General features: G+C 48.9%; 1 pseudogene; it reads right to left on the minus strand.

Annotated features, from left to right (window-relative positions):
* Positions 1-4,671: 4,671 nt before the first annotated feature.
* LOC101148061 (transcription factor BTF3-like) lies at positions 4,672-5,164 on the minus strand (annotated as a pseudogene).
* Between the last annotated feature and the right edge of the window lie 11,511 nt (positions 5,165-16,675).

Consider the following 16,675-nt stretch of genomic DNA (forward strand, 5'->3'; position numbering starts at 1 on the left):
TTAATATCTATTCCCCACGCGGGACACATTTTTATGGCCTACCAGTGGCCAGTCCCCTTTCATTAATAACAGAACCCTCATGTATGGCAGTGAGTGCCTTTTTGCAGTCATAGACCGTGGAGTCATCATGTGATCAAGGCCTGCCTCTAGGGAAGGTCCCTCTCCCTGATGAGAGAGGTTCAGGGGGAGGAAGCCCTTTGCCAAGTCTCCCTCGTCTTCTGCTTGGGTTTCCACGGTGTGTGAGGAAACACGGTGGTCATCTTTGACTAGAAAGCAGGATGTTGCTGACACGCCAAAAATGGTAGAGTAGCAAGACAGAAATAGCCTCCACCCTTGGGGTTATCACAGAGCCACAGAACTCACCCTGGGCCATTCCTAGTGCTCTAAGTCAAGGGTCATGGGATCTTCAGCTGGTTGCAGCCCAAACAATCTTTAATGATGCAATGTGTACACCATCAACAGAGACATCAAAGTCAGTTTCGTTGCTCTTGTATTGCCTGAAAGATGTGGACGCCTTTTTGTCAAAACTCAACCCTAAACTGAGGGCATTCTTATTTTTTGTTTATTTATTTATTATTATTATTTTTAGAGATGAGGTCTCGCTATGTTACCCAGGCTGGACTTGAATTCTTGGGCTCAAGCAATCCTCCTGCCTCAGCCCCCTGAGTAGCTGGGACTATATGCATGCACCTCCATGCCCAGCTCAGGACATTCTTGCAAGGGCAACTATGATGTCTGTGGGTGGAACCAGATGACTTTGATCCCAAGAAAGGGCTCAGGCAGTCAGGCATGCACATTTGCAGCCTGAAGGCCACACACCATGATAGGAGGCAATGGAGCTTACCTTCCTTCCCTGCCCATAAACCTGATGTCACGCTGTGAGTCCTACGGATGTGAGTCACTTTGCTCTTATGATTCTGAAAGAGGGTTTGTGGAGAGGCTTCCTCGGGAGGCTGGAAAGAGAGGGGCAGTTCTCTTCCCTGCCATGATGCCAGCAAGCACTGCAGAAGTGGGACCCAGCAAGTGAGTCTTCTAGGTGGGAGCAAAAACCTTCCCAGTTGCTACCTTTGGCCTAGTTATATGGAGAGGAGATACCACCTGGATTCTATCCTTTGTCTCACCAGTGGTGCCTGGAAGACTTCACATTTGCAGCGTGCTTTGAAATAGTTGATTTTCTTCCTAACAGACGGGTACAAGAACCCCTCTTCAGTGCTTCCAGAGGAAATCATGTGAAAGAATACAGTCAGCCCTCTCAGGATAATGGAGACAAGTTCTCACATATTGGTGGGCACACGCATGACCTAGGGAGCTTGTTTAACAGGCAGGTTCTGGGCCTCAGCACTAGTACTTTAATTCAGGAAATCAAGGCAAGGGCCCAGGAATCTCCTTTTGAAATAAACCCTGCATGTCCTTCAACACAAGGTCATCAGACCATTGAAAAATAGATAGAAATGATTGAAATCCATTGATTATTCAGGAAGTTTCATTTTGGGCAATGATTTTTTCCCTTTTTTTTTTTTTTTTTTTTTGAGACAGGGTCTCGCCCTGCTGCCCAGGCTGGAGTGAAGTGGTGTGATCACCGCTCACTGAAGCCTCACCCTCCCAGGCTCAAGCAATCCTCCTGCTTCAGCTTCCTGAGTAGCTGGGACTACATGTGCACACTACTACACCCCACTAATTTGTTTTTAATTTTCTGTAGAGACAGGGTCTCACTATGTTGTCCAGGCTGATCTCAAACTCTTGGCCTCAAGTGATCCTCCTGTCTGGGGCTCCTAAAGTGCTGGGATGACAGGTGTGTACTTGGATGTTATCCATTAACTCTCTCTTCCCAGCCCCTCCTTCCTCAAACCCTATACCTCACCCATTTCTAATTTTCATACCAGAATTACTAAAATGTAGTGGCGTGACCCTAGATATGAGAATTGTTCTAGCATCCCACAATTTATGCCTTCTGAACTCTTTATCAAGTATACGCTCTCTCCCTCAGATACATTCCACAGCCATCTGCGGAGCACGTGCTGGGGGCTCAGAAACCAGCAGGGCCTCAGTCCTTCATCTCCTCCGGGCTCCTTTTTCTGGTTTCTCTTGCCTCCACTCACCTTTACCATCTCAACGCCACTCCTTGGGAGCATTCAAATCCCTCCCCTCCCAGATCAGTTACCCAGTGCCCAGACCCAAGTCCTTGTGCCAGTCTTATTCCACTTGCTCTCCCTTCTTGTCTCATGCTCCTCCGCTGTAGTCACTCTCGCCTGAGGTCTGGATGGCTCCTCTGCACCAACCATCTGCCCACCCCCGGCACCTCAAACTCAACAACTCACTCCCCCCCCAGCAACTCCCCCTGGGTTTCCTGTTTTCTGATTCCGACACACCTACTTTACCTGGGTCAAGACCTTGGAGTAACATTTGATGCTTTTCTTTACCCAAGTTAATCCCTTACCAAATTTTACTCACTTGTTTTCTGTTTCTCTCCCCTCTGTCCCTTTCATTTGCATCATGATCTTTGTGCTTGTCTTGAATTCAATTCTAGTCAAGCCTCTGGTTGCAAGAAAGAAATAACCAATCAACCTAAGAGGGTTATGAAAAGGCAGAGGCACATCTCACTGACACACAATGGAAATACAAGGGGCCTCACAGGAAATGAGATTAGACCTGGGAAGGTGTTGAGGCAGCTGTGCTTCCAGTTGTTTTTTTTTTTTTGCCTCCTCTGGGGCCATGTGGTTTCTTACCTGGATTTCTTTCTGCAGATTTGGCCTGTTCCCCTGCCTTTCTAGCTTGTTTATGTCCGCAGATGATTATCCCAACCCCTCATGACCTTCCAGTGCAACTGTTCTCCAGTCTAAATACAGCTTTGGTCACTTGCTCAGATTCGGAAAGGAGAGGTTCAGTGGACACTGGCCAGCCAATGGATTGCACTGGCCTCACCAGGAGCCCAGCTTTAATGCTTTAATACCAGGCAGAATCATGGTATTAACATTGATTCCTGGGTGTGGTCCTTCAGCAGCAGCTATTGGGAAGGTGAATTCCAGATGGGCTGTTTGGGGGTTCCCTGTTATAGTCTGCTGCAGTGCTTCCTAGAAGCTGGGTGAAGGACCAGTGGCATGTCCAGAACGAAGTTCTTGCCTTTTTGTGATGAAATGAGAAAAACAAGCATGTAAGTACGTGAGCGTGTGCATGTCTGTGTTGGGAGGAGAAATGATATGTTAATATAAAGTCCCAGATGTCCTTTTTGGGAAATACTGTCTACACAGCAACAACATCCTTCCAGCTTAGGGAAGCTAGCATGTCCTTTTATTTACAAAGTGATAGTGGGACTAGGTGGTTGTTTTTATTGTTATTGTTGTCTATGCCCTTATTTGGCAAAAATAGAATATTGGGACACTTAGGTCAATCTCTTTAAGTTTTGAGGGGAAACTTGGCTGGTTCATGAAATCCAAATGTCTTAGAAACACTAGGCTATGTCCTGGCTCTTTTCATAGCTTCCTAAATGGTCTCTTGACCTTCCAGATCTCTTTTCCATCACATCACTGTCACACTAATCCCTCTAAAATGTTGCTGAATAAAGTATTTCCTTGTTTAAGTCTGCAAGGGCTTTGCAATGATTGTGAAATCGAATAGAAAGTCTTCAGCCTGTACAAACCAGCTCCAACCTAAGCTCCCAGCCCTCTCCCACACCTCTCCCCACGCCCACCATGTGCTTCAGACAAGCTCCTCCTTGGCCCTTCTGACCCTGCCCCTCCCACCGCTGGGCCCGCTTTCCAGCCTATGCAGGTCCAGTGATAATCCCTCCATGAAGTTCTCCAATACTCTGCTAAAGTGAATCTTTCCTAACTCTAAAGTCCTTTTACTAAAACATGCATACATTCTTAGACACATACTGCGTTCTGTGTCATTTGTGGTTTTTTGTGCCATTTCCTACTTACCCCACTCATCAGAAACCCTTGAGCTGCTACGTGTGTGGAGGAAGCGTGGTGAAGAGGAAGTCACAGAACATGGGATCCAAGGCATGACTCTGTTCTGGTGAATGTCACTAGGAATGTCACTTGACTGGGATGTTCCTCCATTTGTTCCTCTTCTCACTGGAATATATATATTCCATGAAGACAGGGATTTATTTTATTTTATTTTATTTTTGAGACAGAGTTTTGCTCTTGTTGCCCAGGAGGTGCATGGTGGTGCAATCTTGGCTCACCGCAACCTCCGCCTCCCAGGTTCAAGCGATCCTCCTGTCTCAGCCTCCCGAGTAGCTGGGACTACAGCAGTCTGCCACCATGCCCGGTTAATTTTTGTATTTTTAGTAGGGACAGGGTTTCACCATGTTGGTCAGGCTGGTCTTGAACTCCTGACCTCAGGTGATCCACCCATCTCAGCCTCCCAAAGTGCTGGGATTACAGGTGTGAGCTACCGCACCTGGCCTTTTTTTTTTTTCCTAGGCAAAGAACTTTATTAACCTTTGTTTCAAACTTTATTCCCAGGCTTTTTCAGCTTAACTAGCTGCAAAGAATGAAATAGTGTATAAGCAAAAGATGAAAAAAGCTGCAGTGTCCAAAGAGCTTGGGCTTAAAAATATTACAGATCTAGATTTTATCAGATCCATTAGCAAAAGTTTCTTAAAATGCAGTCATAATATAAGATAGCAGCTCCCAGCAACTTCTTCAAGGTTTATCTTCTTCAGAAGTTGGCTCAATTCAGTTTGCCTCATTCTTGGAAGCCTCATCAAAATTCTCCACAAGATCTGGAACTTCATTATCATCATCCTCTCCAGTAGCAAGTGGCGCTTTTCCATCCACAGGTTGTTTGGGCAGAGCTTCAGCCAGTCTCCTTAACTTAGTAGGACTGTCTGCACCAAGCTGGTTTAAGATGCCGGATAGCATTTCTCTCAGCTGCTTTGCCTCAGCACGGCCTGTAATGGTGAAGGTGTTTGCTGCCAGAGATGCCTGAACTTTAAGGTTGTCAAAGTGGATCACTGTTTCTTGGTTTGTAAACATATTCACCTCTTCAATACTAGAGGTATTGTTTAACCCTAACTTCTTTAAGGAGAACTGAAGATTTTATCATCTGCTGTGGCTGTCCCATGAACCACTTTCTTCTTTTTGCCGGCAGTTCCTTTCCCGCCAATGTGCACTTGTACCTGTAGTTTGGTGAGTTTTCCCTGGTTCATGATTATTTCTTTCGTCTTGTTGGAGCAGATAAGGGGCGGCGCGGGGGTCTAGGGTGGGTGTTCAGGGGGTCTCAGGTGAACCAGCTGAGATTAGGTGCACACATGCAGAGATGCCCATTGGTTCATCTTTAAACTGGAGATGGTAATGCCAGCTCCTCAAAGTCATTGTGAGGTGACTCAATAACCCAGGCAAAGTCCCTGGAAAGCAGTTGCTGATGAATAAATGGTGGTTTCCTCCCTTGCTTGCCTACAATGAAGACTTGCAAAATATTTGTCCAACTGAGAACATCTTGAATAAGTTAAAAGAGGAAAACAAATCATATTCAGATGTGAATGTGACTTGTAATTTACCTCCAGGGAAGATTCCAGGAGAAGAGTTCAAAATCACCTGAGTGACGCATCACACTGGAAAAAGTGCCCTGCTTCCCGGGTGACCTCAAAGGACAGTGCTCCCTTGGAAACACGAACCCAGGCAGGTTTTGCTTTTATTTCCAAAAAATGTCATTCCTCTACATGGCGGCTGCACCTCATAAATGGGCCAGTTTGGCTTTCACCATCTCTCCATTCTCTGCTCAACCTTGGCAGACTCGCTCGATGATCACCTAAATGGCTCAAAATCAGGCAAAAAGATTAGGAGACATAGAAACGTCTGGAGAGACCATCTACCTCTGAATTTCCTGCTAAGTAAGCATGAACATCTGTATTGAAGAAGCCACTTTGTATTACTTGCTGCTAAAAACACCGTAACTGGGCGTGGTGGCTCATGCCTGTAATCCCAGCACTTTGGGAGGCCAAGGCGGGCGGATCACGAGGTCGGGAGATCGAGACCATCCTGGCTAACACGGTGAAACCCCATCTCTACTAAAAGAAAAAAAAATACAAAAAAATTAGCTGGGTGTGTTGGCAGGCGCCTGTAGTCCCAGCTACTTGGGAGGCTGAGGCAGGAGAATGGCGTGAACCTGGGAGGTGGAGCTTGCAGTGAGCCGAGATCGTGCCACTGCACTCTAGCCTGGGTGACAGAGTGAGACTCTGTCTCAAAAAAACAAAACAAAACAAAACAAAAAAACAAAAAACACCATAACTGATTTAAACAAAAGAAGCAATTATGCCAGGTTCTCTTGTAGTCAGAAATCAGGTTGAGACTACAAAATGTGTTATAGGGAAATGGGCTTAAGGGGTCATAGAAAGCGCATTGATCCATGCCTAGGTGTGGAGCCCTTGCTAGGCACCAGGTACTATTTTTTTTTTTTGTGACAGAGTCTCACTCTATCACCCAGGCTGCAGTGCAATGGCGTGATCTTTGCTCACTGCAACCTCAGGCTCCTGGATTTAAGCAATTATCCCTCCTCAACCTTCCGAGTAGCTGGGACTACAGCTGCCCACCACCACACCCGGCTAATTTTTGTATTTTTAGTAGTGATGAGGTTTTGCCATGTTGGCCAGTCTGGTCTTGAACTCCTGACGTCAGCTAATTCACCTGCCTCGGCCTCCCAAAGTGCTGGGATTACAGGCGCGAGCCACCGTGCCCAACCCACCAGGTGCTATTCTAAACCTTTCATGCACTTGGTCCCTTGCAGCCTCCCATGAGCCACATGTTCTTACTGCTCCCTCCACCGATGAGGAAACGAAAGCACCGAGAGGCTGACTAAATTACCCAAGGTTGCAGAGCAAGTGCGTGGAACAGCCAGATTTGCACCCAGGCAGTTGAGCTGCAGGGTTCACCTTCTTTACCACTACCCCACTGGGCACCTGGTAACAGATGGTTCCCCCCAGAGGCCATCATCTGGGGTCCCACCTTCCTGAAAGTGTCCACAGTCTTCACGTTTGGTCTCATTTCCAGCGGGGGAAGAAATGAAGACAGCATGAGGTGCAAAGAATGATCTGTTCCATGCCTCAAGCCCATTGATATGGTCTGGGTCTGTGTCCCTGTCAAATCTCATGTAAAATTGTAATCCCCAGTGTTGGAAGTGGGGCCTGGTGGGGAGTATTTGGATCACAAGGGCAGATCATTCATGAATGGCTTAATGCCATCCCCTTGGTGATGAGTGAGTTCTTTCAAGAGCTGGTTGTTTAAAAGTGCATGGCACCTCCTCCCTGCCTCTCTGTTGCTTCCACTCTGGCCATGTGATGTGCCTGATCCTGCTTCACCTTCTGCCGTGAGTAAAACTTCCTGAGGCTTTGCCAGAAACCAAGCAGATGCTGGTGCCATGCTTCTTGTACACCCTGCAGAACTGTGAGCCAATTAAACCTCTTCTCTTTATAGATTACCCAGTCTCAGGTATGCCTTCATAGCAATGCAAGATTGGCCTAACACACCCATGCTTTCTCTCTAGCAGTGTTAACACCCTCCTCACAGTCTCCAGGTCACCCACTCTGTCCACCCCTTGCTGCCTCCCTGCGCCCCATCTCTGCGCTTTGAGCCCCTGGCCTTCCTGCTCTCCCTTCCATGCCCAGGCCAGCAGCTCCTCTTCCTATTAAGGACAAGTCCATGTTGCTTTTGCAGATGCTTGCTTCCAGTCAGGCTTCTTCTGAGGAAATGTATTCCACTTTCAGATAGAGATGAGAGGAAAAATCAAAGTAAACAGACATAGAGAAAGCATGCAGTGTGCAAAGCCCCTTATCCCTACTCAATAAACAACTGCTAAAATCGTGGTAACGATGCCTAACTTTAAAAAATTCAGTTCAGTTCTATACATTTCAGGCTTATGAACACTTGCAAATATTGCAGTTAAGATGTGTTAAACACCTCTTCTTTCATTAAAAAAAGAAAATCTCACAAATAAAATCCACAATAGTAATAGGTTTAGTGTACGCCCTTCTGAGCACAGTCAAGGCAACAGCCTGTTCTTTTTCTACCTGACAAAATATAGCTGTCATGCTTTAGTCACAGAATTACAATGCTTTGCTTTCATGACAAAAAACACTGATTAGGTTTTTAACATGTGCCAGGTTCTGTGCTTGGGGGAAACCAAAATTGTGTGTCAAACAGTCCCTGGAAGCTGACACCATGTTCTGTAAGATGATGATAGAGTTCCAGAGCAGAACACCTCCTCACCCTGAAAGGCCTCACAATGCTCCATCAACAGTGATCTCTGCTGAGCAGAGGCACAAAGAGGCAACGGGACATTTGGTGACAGCAACAGACTAGGACTTGGGGTTTTGTCCCTAGGTGGCCCCTGCAGTTGCTGCTTTGCTTTTTAGGACATCTTTCTTGCTTGTCTCTGTGGGTAAATGCTGACTTATTCTGCAAAACCACACTCAAAAAATGCCTCCTCGATTCCCCAAGACCCAGAAACTTGCTATTTTGCACTGTTCACTGCAGCTCGTAGCTGCCACATTGAGTAATCATTCATTTGCAACTTTAAAAGGAAGAGAACTCACTCTATTCATTCTTGGAATCCTCATCTCCCCACTCTGTACCTCAGCACTCATAACACTGTGGCTGGCAAAGGAAGATGGTGGAAGCCAGATGAACAAAACATGAGTGGGTGGCAGAATGTACACCACTGGTGAAGGCGGCTCACTCCCTCAAGGATGTCACTTTGTTCACAGATATCTCCAACTTTGGTCTCCTCCTCACCACTTCCCTCCCCATCCCAACCGTAAAAAGACATAAAGATGGCGTCCTAGTCCTTTTTCTATTGTTTATAACAGAATACTGGAGACTGGGAAATTTAGAGGAAATGAAATGTCTTTCTTACAGTTCTGGAGGCTGGGAAGTCCAGGGTCAAGGGGCTGCATTTGGGGAGAGCCTTCCTGCTGGTAGGGACACTGCAGAGTCTCATGACAGCACAGGGCATCTTGTGGGGAGGGAGCTGACTGGGCAGGCACAGGCCTCTCTTCCTGTCATAAAGCCAGCCACTCCCAAAACAACCCTTTAATTCATTAATCCATTAATCTATGAATGGATTAATCCACTCATGAGGGCAGAGAGCCCTCATGACACATTCACCTCTTTTTTTTTTTTTTTTTTGGAGATGGAGTCTTGCTCCGTCGCTCAGGCTGGAGTGCAGTGGTGCAATCTCGGCTCACTCCAAATCCCGCCTCCCGGGTTCAAGCGATTCTCCTGCCTCAGTCTCCTGAGTAGCTGGGACCACAGGCACATGCCACCACGCCCAGCTAATTTTTTGTATTTTTAGTAGAGACGGGGTTTCACCGTGTTAGTCAGGATGGTCTCGATCTCCTGACCTCGTGATCCGCCCGCCTTGGCCTCCCAAAGTGCTGGGATTATAGGCGTGAGCCACCGCTCCCGGCCGACCCAATCACCTCTTGGGTCCCACCTCTCCATCCTGCCACACTGGGGCTTGAGTTTCCACAAGAGTTTGGGAGGGAGCAAACATTCAAACCATAAGCATGGAAAGAGTCTTGTCCGTGATACAACAGCCTTCCTTGAACATTCCTTCTCAGCCATCTAAAGCCTTTTGAAAACTGGCTGCTTGGCTTTCATGTGGCCAGAAAATTTTGTAAAAGCCAACTGTGGTTCTAAGAAAAGATTTTGCTGAGTGAAGTGAAACTCCTCTCATAGCTGCCTGCAGACTGAGGGCAACTTCCCTAGTGTGGCCTCTAGAGAGGAGGGGAAGCCCCAGCTGAGCCCGGGTGGTGAGGGGTGGGGAGTCGGGGGGACTGAGGGTCTTGCTCCACCTGTGAAGGATCATTCCTTCACATAAATGAAGCATAAAGAAGGCCTGGCCCAGGAGCCCAAGGCTTAGAGACAGACAGCAGCCAGCGTCCTATCTCTGCAGCTGCTTTTCCCTCTGCTCTGAAGCTCTTACCCACAGATACCCAGCTCACCCTGAATGGAAAACACTAGCCAAATGCCACCTCCTCCAGGAAGTCTTCTGGGGTTCTTCTGGCCAGAATTAACCACCCTTTCCATTATTCTCCTTTGTCATGGCCCTATTCTACCCAGGAACATTGCCATATTTGTTGGCATGATGGTAAACCCTAGAGGTTGGTGACTGTATCTTAATCTTTTTGTTCCCTCCACCCTATCCACACTCATTCTCCCTCTCCTTTCTCTTTCTCTTTCTGTCTCTTCATTTCTCTCTCCATCTCCCTCACTGTATATCTCTCTGTCTCACTCACCCTCCATTTCTCCATCTCTCTCTGTTTCCCTCTGTGTCTCTCTCTCACTCCTCCCTCTGTCCCTCACATACCTTCACATTCTCTGTTTCTCTCTCTCTCTCTCTCTCTCTCTCACACACACACACTCAGCACAGTGCTGGTCCTGAGAACCTTTCAAAGGAGCCTGTTGAGTAGCTCTCGGAGAATCTCTCCACTTCCACAAAGAAGGGTGACTAATTCCTTCCAGTGCTTAATGGGGAGAAGTGAGTTTTCAAATCTATCTGAAACACAAAAACTCAGCTCAAGCCACACCAGTTCAGACCCCTTTGGTGGCCCAAGAAAATACTCACTCACTTTGGCATGGCTCCTGGATTTTCCGGTTCCCTTGCATTTTAGAAAGCAGAGTAGCTGCCCCCACTTCTGAGTGCCTTGCTTCGTGCCCATATCATCCGCTCACACTAAAGCTTCTGAGACTCTGTGCAAAATAATGTTGAAGACCAGAGATGCCATGGAGAACCATGAATTTACAAGTGAGGAAACCAAGGACCTGAGGACAAGGTGCTGTACCAGTTTCACAGCCGGCTGGTGGCAGGACACAAGGTGCTGTACCACAGTTTCACAGCCAGCTGGTGGCAGGACTTGGGCCCAGGCCTCTGGCTCTGCCGAGTGTTCCCCTGTATGGTGGGTGGGAGGTCCCCCGACAGTGACTTTTGCTTGGTTTTCCTTTTTTCTTTTTTTTGAGATGGAGTCTCACTCTGCCACCCAGGCTGGAGTGCAATGGTGCAATCTCGTCTCACTGCAACCTCCGCCTCCTGGGTTTAAGCGATTCTCCTGCCTCAGCCTCCTGAGTAGCTGGGATTACAGGCATGTGCCACCATGCCTGGCTAATTTTTGTATTTTTAGTAGAGATGGGGTTTCACCATGTTGGCCAGGCTGATCTTGAACTCCTGACCTCAGGCGATCTGCCCACCTCAGCCTCCCAAAGTGCTGGGATTATAGGCATGAGCCACTGTGCCCAGCCCGGTTTTCCATTTAAAAAGCAGAAATAAAGGTTTCACGTTTTATGGTACTGTCAGTTCTTAAGATTCAACTAATAAGGAGGAGAAAAAGAAATTTCAACAGGGGAGGCACCAGATGCCTTCACAAACTGTGACCTTCGTTTAGGCTGGCCACAGGGGCTGCCTGACCACCCCTCACCAGCAGCCACGCCTGCTGCACTTAGTTACTGCAATGTGGAACAGTTTCCTGATCTTGAGGGAAGCCGTGGGCGTGGGCAGCCGTGGTGGGGTGGGATGCCCTGGCCTTGCTCTGCGACACAGCCCTGCTCCCTGCCTCCTTCCTGCACCTGTGGTGAGAGATAATAAACTGGACAAGGCCCCAGCGGTTGCAATTCCAGGCAGTGTGGCACCCTAGTGGAAATACATGGAGAAAAGAGGGGCCAAGCCCCCAAGCATGAGGGAAGAAAGGGTCAGGGAGGGAACAGGAAAGAAGCATTACCACGTTGCTGTTGCCAGGAATCAGAACACTTGAGCCTCTTAAAAATAGTGAGTGGCAGGGCTGGAGAGTTTCCCCTGTGTGTGAATGAAAAACTAACCCAGGGATTACAACATGTGCCTTTCTTGCTCTCCTCTCTGGGCCTGGAGTGGCTCCTGCCTCAGTTTACCCATCTGAAAACTACCTAATGAGACGCATCCTCAGCCCAGGGGTGGGAAAGGATGAGTGAGTGGAGGCAAGGGGGATGGCCCAGGTGGCCGGCTGCATTCTCTGCTGTCCACCCTCCTGCCCTCCTTCTGGCCACGTCACCTCTCCTCCCTCTCCTTGAATCAGATTGACCCAATAACAGCCTGATCATCCAACTTCCACCCCATAGGCATCTCCCAAGACACACTGGGTTGAGAATGACTGTGCTACCACTCCTCACCGAAAATCTCTCCCTTCTATGAACACCTCCCTGCTGGGACCAGCCCTGCCTCTCAGGTCGCCAGTTGCCGCACCAGCCCTTGTGTGTGCTGGGGACAACACCATCGCTTAGCTCATCACAGTCTCTTCTTGCCCCCTCAGTGTCGTTCTTGGCTTCCACAAGGGTGCTGGGCTCCTGACATCAGCACCCAGCTCCTTGGGACACACCCCCCTGCCATCTGCTTGAATCAGGGGCCAACATAGGGAGGCAACCTGGAGTCCTCAGGGTCCCCATGAGCTGGGGACAGAGCGGTCATCATTACTTACACGGTCAAGATGTCCTCTTTGTTCTTGGTCATGAGCTTGTTCTTTGTTGGAGGGAAAAAAATTGAGGGATGTTATTCTTTAATAAAAGTTTAAAGAAAAAAGAGTGGAGGGAGTGGCGAGGAGCCAGGGAAGAGGATGCTGTAGAAATCGGGAGAGGGGAGATGAGGGAGCACCTGCTCGGAGACAGTCCTTTTCAGGCCATGCAGTGACACCTGGACCTCGAGGTGAGCCACAAGCACGGTGGGATGCTTCCCGTCCATGGCACCACCGCAGGGGCTCCCTACGGGATCTGAAGGGTGAGGAAGGTGAGGACGGCCACCAACCAAGACAGCGTGGGCCAAGCTGGGTTCTCTGACCCAGCCCTTTCACATGCCTAGTGTGGCATCAGCAAACAAAAAGGAACTGTGCACACTGCCCTTGTCCCCCTCCCCAAGCCCTGGAGAAGCCCTGCAGTCCTGCTCTGTCGGATGAGGCTTTGTCACAGAGGAAGCATCGCGTCCGTCATTGCTAATGATGAACAGGTGACGGGGTACTGCCAAGTGCTGAACCTCATGAGGGCACAAGCAAGCCACCCACCAGGAATTAAAGGGAGTCACAGGGTTTACTCAGAACAAGCCAGGTGCCTTTCAAGCAGGGATTGTGTAATCCTCACCATAACCTAATCAGGTCTATGTCAGAGCCTCATCTTGCAGATACAAACACTGAGGCCCAGAGAGGCTGTCATACATCACGGTTGCACAGCAGCTGGGGGAGCCGGGATTTGAACTCAAGACTCCAAAGCCCTTTCTTCTTGCCTTGCCCAAGATGCCCTCTTATGAGATCAGCAGGCAGCCTTGTTATCATTCAGCAGCTAAAGCTGTGGCCAGAGGAAGGTGGAAAGGTGAGGACACACTGCTTCTCCTCACAGTCCAGCGAGTCCCTGCCCGACTCCTGCCCTGCCTCAGGGGAGGGAAACACAAAAAGGCAGATCCTTTCCTGGTGCTGGACACACCCCGTGACGTGTCCCAGGGGTACATGGATGCTTCTGTCATGAGTGAGCCTTCGAGGCCGGGCGAGCACCAAGCGTCTTGCAGTGCTGAGACACACCTGGGGCCAGGCTCCTCCTTCAGGGAGGAAGAAAGATGTGGCAAGATGAGTAATGAGGCCGGGCAGGGAGGAACCTGGCTGGTTTCAGTTAACGCAGGTTTGGGGAAGCACCCAGCTAGCTTCAGTTCAGGACACCACTAGGCGAGGAGGGCACCTCTCTTCACGGTTCTGTTCCATCGTGATGTCTGTCCTAAGCAAATGCTGTCTATGATCCTTCTGCAATCTTAGTGCCCCAGAAGTGGCTAGGGATCCTTGATTTGGCCATAATGTCCTGCAGATTGGACCTTATTTCCATCTCCCCAGAAGCTTTTTGGAAACAAGAAAGGCCATTTCAGAGTACAAGTGCAAGAGGGCCACAGAAGAGCCTGAGGCTGATGCCAAGCTGATGGGGTGAATCTAGCCCACACGACCCTAGAAGGAATATGTCTGACTTCCTGCTCCAAGACTATGAGAGGGGAAGGAGGCAGGAGGTAGAAAAGGGGGAGGCAGTGTCTGCCTGGCTGGGTTTTAGGGCAAGGGGCAGGAGGAGGGTAGGGTACAGGCCAAGGCTAGCACGGCATCAGCCCTGGCTGGACAGAGGTGCTGCTGCCAGCAAGAACCCACCCTCATCCTCATCCTCATCTGTTGCCCACTAAAAACTCCATGGTTTCCACAGAAACAAAACGAGTCCCATCTCAGGTGGGGCAATCCTCTTGTCCCTCTTTCTGCCTCACCCTCGTTTCTCACTGCCTGTCTCCTCCCTCTCCCTTCTTCTTTTGCATCTCTGTCTTCCCCTGAACCTCTTCCACACCGCCATTCCTTTATCTCCACTCTCCTTCCTCCCCCTCCCATCCTGCTCATGCCCATTTGAAATGGGAGCACACATTGGGCACACTCTGCAGTGCCCCCTCAGGCGCTCCTAACCCTGGCAGCTGTGCCATAAGCTGCCAATTGGTCTCAATATTCTATTTTACCATTCTGCCAATTTTCAGCTATGCATGAGATCTCTCAGAATATTGCCTTCGCTTTACTTCTAGATGTGGCGTTAGGACTAAGTCTGGGCCAGTGAAAAGTCAGCAGGTATGCTGTGTGCAACTTTCTTTTTTATTTTAGAGATGCGATCTCAAACTCCTGACTCAAGCAATCCTTCCACCTCAGCCTCCCCAGAAGCAGAGACAACAGGCCGGTGCCACCATGCCCAGCATAGTGTCCAACTTTTTAGAAGTGACCACAGATAAAGGCAATGTGCCTCAGTCTTTCCTTTCCACCATCCTTGTTAGCAGGAATGTGGACATGATGGCCGGAGCTCATGCAGCCACTTTGGCATATGAAGTCTATGTCTCAGCTAGTGTATCTACTTCCCAGGATCTGCTCAAGTGTGGTTCCTCCGCTCAGTACCACATTAAACTTCTGAGAGGATCACCTGACATCACCACCTTCTTGTAAACCATGAAAGAGTTTTTATTTTTTTAAAATGAGGTTCATTGAGTTTCATGCCATCTGGTGGCAGAGATTACTGTGCCATGACATTTCACCTGCCTGGCCAGGCTGGGCCCACGGTGGTGGATGTTCCTGACTTCCCATGTTGCTTGTAGGCACAACCCAACAGCACATTGCTTCATGCCTCGCGTCACATGCCTCCCACCACCTGCCTCAGGGCTTCCCTGTTACTGTGAAGAGCAAGAAACCCGGGGATCTACTCATTCAGGTAGACACACGGCCTTTCCAGACAAGGTCTGTTGGGCTGTACACTGAGATGGGCAGGTGGAGAGTCCCCCTGACTCGCGCCCGCTCACTTACTGGCCCCAGGTCCTGTGTTCACAATGCAGATGCTCCTGCTGCTGTTTCAGGAGCTGCTTTTCCCTGCTAGGAGATGCCAGCTGGTGCCACCTGGAAGTGTGGAGTCCTGCTGCCCCGTGAAGCCAACTTTGACTAATGGGGGACATGACCAGGCAGACAAATTTTTCTCCCTTCTTCTCATATGTATTATTCCAAGCCCCAGTGGGCCTTTCTAGAGACACTCTGTGAAACTAAACAATTAGCTGCATTTGTTGAAAGCTGGGGCCAGCCTCGTAAAGCACCCCTTTGTATTCTACTCCTTCCTTCTCGGCCTCACCTCTTTCCCCCTTCCTCTTGCTTCCTGGAGTTGCATTCCTCAAGAAAGTATTGGTACATTAGCTTTGGCCTCAGTCTCTGGTTTTTAGAGAACCCAAACTAAGACAGGGAGACACATGGAGGATGGCAAAAAGAGATGCGGAAGGAGCTGGGGTCCTAAGAATTGTGGCGTTGCCAAACCCCTCCTGGACTGGGGGCTTCTTGGCCTTTAACCTGGGAGAGAAACAAATGTCTCTCTCATATTTAAGCTACAGCTATTCAGGACGTTCTCTTACCTGTAACCTTTTCCTCATAAATGCAGCTGCACGAGCCGGGCTTGGTGGCTCACACCTGTAATCCCAGCACTTTGGGAGGCTGAGGCGGGCAGATCACCTGAGGTCAGTAGTTCAAGAACAGCCTGGCCAACATGGAGAAACCCCATCTCTACCAAAAATACAAAAATTAGCCAGGTGTCGTGGCATGCACCCGTAATCTCAGCTACTGGAGAGGCTGAGGCAGTACCCAGGAGGTGGAGGTTGCAGTGAGCCGAGATTGCACCACTGCACTCCAGCCTGGGCAACAGAGCGAGACTCTGTCTCGAAAAAAAAAAAATACAGTTGCACATCCAAATCACCTCTGGGTTGCAATTCCCTGGACAACACCAGCCCATCATTAAAACACTTTATCTCCTTTCATTCCCATTTCACTTTCACTGGCATTGCCTTATTTTGATCCATGCAACATTCCTACAAGGCAGGTTGGACAGATGTAATTATTCCTTTCCATTCACCACCCCTTCCTACCAACTCCCTATTTAAAGAGTAAGGAAATGAAATCTCTTTGAGGTTATATGATTTCCCTAAGGGCAAGTGCTAATGAGAGAACATCCCTGGTCTCCTAGGCTATTAGACCAGACTCCACCACCATTTCACCCTGACCCTTCACAGGCCAAGCAGTTTGGAAGTCACCAGATTTTCAGTTCTCCTCCCAGGCACACAGTGGAATTGCCTTTTCTGCTGTCTTGAAGTTAGAAGTGGCCAAGGCAATGCACACAGGAGTGTTGCATCT

This window comes from Gorilla gorilla, chromosome 5 (assembly GCF_029281585.2).
Source record: "Gorilla gorilla gorilla isolate KB3781 chromosome 5, NHGRI_mGorGor1-v2.1_pri, whole genome shotgun sequence".
Lineage (NCBI taxonomy): Eukaryota > Metazoa > Chordata > Mammalia > Primates > Hominidae > Gorilla > Gorilla gorilla.